General features: G+C 42.9%; 1 long non-coding RNA gene across 1 annotated transcript; it reads right to left on the bottom strand.

The window, feature by feature from the left end:
- Nucleotides 1–231: 231 nt before the first annotated feature.
- Nucleotides 232–5,338, bottom strand: LOC124380120. The gene is made up of 3 exons (XR_006924611.1): nucleotides 5,117–5,338; nucleotides 437–701; nucleotides 232–365 (listed from the first exon to the last, which is right to left on the bottom strand). It is a non-coding gene; the product is annotated as an uncharacterized LOC124380120 (long non-coding RNA).
- Between the last annotated feature and the right edge of the window lie 458 nt (nucleotides 5,339–5,796).

The following is a 5,796-nucleotide window of genomic DNA, read 5'->3' on the forward strand; positions in this document are numbered from 1 at the left end:
CATGGATCTCCAGGCCGTTGTTGTTGAAACCATCCCCAGCTGCACAGAGTGTCCTCCAGTCGAAGAGAACCCCACCCAGAGGCAGTCCGGGACAAAGCGGGCAGATCCGAAGAGAGGGAGGGAGAGAGGGATGGATGGATTGATGGACGGATATATATATGCATTCAATCTACAGCTACAATTATTTATCTTTTCTTTTTAGTTTTTTAGTTCAACATATAAAACACTGTAATATATTATAGGGTTGTTTATCTGTTCTTATAGCTTCATTGTCAGTGATATTGTTGATCCATTTCTGATGGTTCTTTGTGTCCTTCAGCCTGCTGTCCTTCATCTTGCAGTTTGATCTCAATCATGACTCCTTTCTGTGCAACAGAATGCTGATGAACAGAGAAGCTTCATGTGTGTACAGCTACATGTAGAGGAATGTATCTACCTTGATGTTATCTCTTTTCTGCATCTCCTCTCCTTCTGGTTTTGCTGGAGACTCTGCCTCAGAGCAGTTTCCATATCTGTAGGCTAAAGAGAACAGCAATAAGCTTCATTCCATACACTTCATTCCACTTACCTTTCAAAGCTTTGACAAGATCATCATCAAGCACTACATGAGTTTTCTGGGGAGACGTCCCCTGCAGCAGGCTGTTCTCAAAATCTGTTCTTCCATCTTTATCTTCTTGTTCACCGTCACTATCCAGCACAGCCTGTGTGTGTTACATTGGATAAAAGGTTAGAATACTAGGCCCAACACCACCAATTACAGTGCATCTGGAAAGTATTCACAGTAAGGCTGTAATGATTCATTGAGTAATTTGATTACTAAGATTAATTTGAATTGATGATTCATTGTCCATTTAACTAAACACAAAACACTGTGTTCCCACGAACCATTATTACAGACCCACCACCCGCTAAACCCTGGAGTGCTCTGCACAGATAACAGACCCTACAAAATTAAAAATGGAAGAACAGAGAGAAAACAGCGAGGGGTGAGGAGAAAATTATGGCCAAAGAAAATACCATGATAAACAAAGATTGAACTCTTTGGCCTGAATGGCAAGCGTGCGTCATGTTCCTTACAGTGAAGCATGGTGGTGGCAGCATCATGCTGTGGGAATGTTAAACTGGGAGACTGGTCAGGATCGAGAGATAGATGTTTTCAGCAATGTACTGAGATATCCTTGATGAAATCCTGTGCTCTCGACCTCCGGGATGACGTTTTCTTCCAACAGAACAACGACCTTAAGCACAGAGCAAAGATAACAAAGGAGTGGCTACTAGAAGCTCTGTGAATGTCCTCGAGTGGCCCAGCCAGAGCCCAGACTTGAACCTGATTAAACATCTGGAGAGATCTAAAAAAATTGCTGTGCACTGACGCTCCCCATCCAAACTGAAGAGCTTGAAAGGCAAAAAAAACCTGCCCAAAAATAGGTGTACCAAGCTTATAGCATAATACACAAAAAGACTTGAGGCCATTATTGCTGCTAAAAGTACTTCAACAAAATACTGAGCAAAGGCTGTGAATACTTATGTATATTCCATTTAATCTTTTTTGGAATAAGGCTGTAACACAACAAGATGTGAAAAGGTGAAGCACTGTGAATACTTTCCAGATGCACTGCACATTATATTTGTTTAATCTTCTTCTTCTTCTTCTTTTGGCTGCTCCAATTAGAGGTCGCCACAGCGGATCATCCGTCTCCATACCACCCTGTCCTCTACATCTGCCTCTTTCACACCAACTACCTGCATGTCTTCCCCCACCACATCCATGAACCTTCTTCTTGGCCTTCCTCTTTTACTTCTACCTGGTGGCTCCATCCTCAGCATTCTTCTACCAATATAATTCATGTCCCTCCTTTGCACATGTCCAAACCATCTCAATCGCGCCTCCCTCACCTTGTCACCAAAACATCCTACATGCGCTGTCCCTCTAGTAAACTAATTTCTAATCTTGTCCATCCTCGTCACTCCCAACGAAAACCTTAACATCTTCAGCTCTGCTACCTCCAGCTCTTCTTGCAGATACCCTACTATCACAAATCACTCCTGTCACTCTTCTCCACCCACTCCACCCTGCCTGCATTCTTTTCTTTACTTCTCTAACACACTCTCCATTACTTTACACTGTTGGCCCCAGGTACCTGAACTCCTCCACCTTTTCCACCTCTTCTCACATTTACGGCATTTGGCAGACGCCCTTATCCAGAGCGACTTACAAATGAGCAGGGGAGGGTTTTAGGGCTTTGCTCAAGGGCCCAGCAGTGGCAGCTTGGTGGTGGTGGGATTTGAACCTGTGATCTTCTGATCCAAAGCCCAATGCCTTAACCACTGAGCTACCACCACCCTCCCTCTTCTCCCTGCAACCGCATCACTCCACTGCCCTCCCTCGCATTCACACACATGTACTCTGTCTTACTCCTAATGACTCTCATTCCCCTTCTCTCCAATGCATATCTCCACCTCTCCAGGCTCTTCTCAACCTGCTCCCTACTCTCACCACAAATCACAATATCATCCGCAAACATCATAGTCCAGGGAGACTCCTGTCTGACCTCGTCCGTCAACCTGTCCATCACCACTGCAAACAGGAAAGGGCTCAGGGCCGATCCTTGATGCAGTCCAACCTTCACCCTGAACCAGTCTGTCGTACCTACTGCACACTTCACTGCCATCACACTGTCCTCATACATGTCCTGCACCACCCTCACATACTTCTCTGACACACCTGACTTTCTCATACAATACCACAACTCCTCTCTTGGCACTCTGTCGTATGCTTTCTCTAAATCCACAAATACACAATGCAATTCCTTCTGTCCTTCTCTATACTTCTCCATCAACATTCTCAAAGCAAATAAGGCATCTGTGGTGCTCTTCCTCGGCATGAAACCATACTGTTGCTCACAGATGGTCACCTCTTCTCTCAGCCTGGCTCCTTCCTTAGTGTCCAACCTCTCATACAGCTCCTCATATGCCTTTTCCTTGGCTTTCGCCACATCCCTCTTTACCTGCTGCCGAATCTCCTTGTACTCCTGCCTACTTTTCTCATCACTGTCTATCCCACTTCTGTTTTGCCAACCTCTTTCTTCTTATGCTCTCCTGCACTTCCTCATTCCACCACCATGTCTCCTTGTCTTGCTTTCTATTTCCAGATGTCACACCAAGTACTTTTCTAGCTGCCTCCCTCATCACTCCTGCAGTAGTTGCCCAATCATCCAACACCTCTTCAACACCACCGAGCCTCTGTCTGACCTCTTCCCTGAACCTCACACTACACTCATCCTCTTTAAGTTGTCACCATCTTATTATTCTTTCAGTCCTCACTCTCCTCCTCTTCTTCTTCGCCTCCAATACCATCCTACAGACCACCATCCGATGCTGTCTAGCTACACTGTCCCCTGCCAACACCTTACAGTCTCCAATCTCCTTCAGGTTGCATCTCCTCCATAGCACATAGTCCACCTGTGTGCACCTTCCTCCACTCTTATACGTCACCCTATGATCCTCCTTCTTCTTAAAATAAGTGTTCACCACTGCCATTTCCATCCATTTAGCAAAATCTACCACCATTTGCCCTTCCACATTCCTCTCCTTAAAACCATACCTACCCATCACCTCCTCATCACCTCTGTTCCTTCACCTACATGCCCATTAAGGTCTGCCCCAATCACCAATCGTTCTTTCCTAGGTACACCATCTACCACTTCATCTAATTCACTCCAGAATTTTTCCTTCTCCTCCATCTCACAGCCAACTTGTGGAGCATAGGCACTGATGACATTTATCATCATCCCTTCAACTTCCACCTTCACGATCATCACCCTATCAGAAACTCTCTTCACCTCCACTACACTCTTACTGTACTCTTCCTTCAGAATCACCCCTACACCATTTCTCTTTCCATCCACACCATGATAAAACAGTTTAAATCCACCTCCAATGTTCCTGGCCTTACTCCCTTTCCACTTGGTCTCCTGAACACACAGAATATCTACCTTTCTCCTCTCCATCATATCAGCTACCTCTCCCTTTACCCTTTACCAACATTTAAAGTACCAACCCGAACCTCCACTTTCCTACACTGCTCCTTTCCCTGCCGTCTCTGTAGACGTCTTCCTCCTCTCCTTCTCCTCCTTCGGCCAACAGTAGCCCAATTTCCACCGGTACCCTGTCAGCTAACAATACCTGTGGCGGTCGTTGTAAACCCGGGCCTCGACCGATCCGGTATGAAATTCTCATTTGTGATCCGCATATTTGATTTGGCACATGTTTTTACGCTGGATGCCTTCCTAACGCAACCCTCCCCATTTACCCGGGCTTGGGACCGGTACTAAGAGTGCACTGGCTTGTGCATCCATAATGGCTGGGTTACATTATATTTGTTTAATATTATTACAAAATAAAGAAACCAGAAAGAATTAAAGACAATGTATGTTGATCACTCTGGTTTATTTCAAAATATGGTATTTCTAATTAAACTGTCTACTTTGACTCTATGGGTCATGCTAAATTTGTAATATTTACCTCTTTTGCAAAAACATAGGAAAACCAGATGTCTATCAAAACATAATATGCAAACAGCAAATATCAGGCTGACAAGCCCACTGCCTGAATTTAAAGAGGTCATATGATGCGATTTTGTGTTCGGGCAAAACCCAAACCACTGGATCACTAGACAATCAGAGCACACTGAACTTTTTGGAAAGAGGGGCTTTGTAGAAATCAATGTGTTTGAGAAACACAGATCATAAAGAGCTACAATAATGAGCAGTATGTGTAAAATAAAGATTTTTGAACATTAAGGCATGCTAAAATATATTACACCCAATACACATAATAATGATCCTTGCAAATAGCATCATATGACCACTTTAAACATGTGTTTCCAGTCTGAATAAAAAATCTGAAATTAGACACCTGGAATGGAACATTTTGCTGCTTTAGAAATCTCCTTCTTAGACAAATTGACAGCTAACCTTGCTCTATTAGGTCAGATTTTAAAATCTCTAAAATAGAGGTGGAAGAATCCAAAGTTAACTTGCCTTTTTAACAAGAAATAAATCAGAGATAAATGTACCTTTCACATTATTTGATATAAAATTAAAATATTGCTTACTGCTCTGTTCCTTGATATTCTGATTCATCTCTGTTCTGAGACAAGTCAATTTCAGTGTCATCCAAGTCATCAGACAATGGAGTGGAGGTAACAGGAGCTGTTTTCTTCCTGTGCAACTTCTGAAGATCTCTTTTAAGTTGATTCTCCCATTGCAACATTAGCTGCATTTTGAGATACTTGCAGTTGTGGTTGAGATTTTGAGGTACTTGTGACCTAAAAACAACATGTTCATTTACAAAATTAACATTTTATCCCACCCCAAGTAAGTCAAAAAGAAGGAGGCAAGCAAAAAGGCAAGCAAAAAATTGCTGTTAAACAGTACAACAATCCTGAATGAAAGATAAACGTAAACATTTACAGCCTCAATAGTTTTTTTCATTGCTGTGTACTGGTCTTCCAGATGTCTTCTCCTCTCTTGAAAGCATCCCATTTTTACAATTAAGTTTGTGTACACATCTGAAATTATAAATATATATCAATCTAAGTAAGGCATTATAGTTGTCAGACTGAGCTGAATGAACATAAACACCAATTAAAAAAGTACATTCCACCCAGAAATTAAGATTCTGCCATCCTTTATTTGCCCTCATACCAATACAACCTGTATGCATTTATTTGTTCTTATGTAAGGCGGGGAACCACCCACTGGTCCAACGGCGGTTTCCAGAGGCGTGGCGAAG

This window comes from Silurus meridionalis, chromosome 26 (genome assembly GCF_014805685.1).
Source record: "Silurus meridionalis isolate SWU-2019-XX chromosome 26, ASM1480568v1, whole genome shotgun sequence".
Taxonomy (NCBI): domain Eukaryota; kingdom Metazoa; phylum Chordata; class Actinopteri; order Siluriformes; family Siluridae; genus Silurus; species Silurus meridionalis.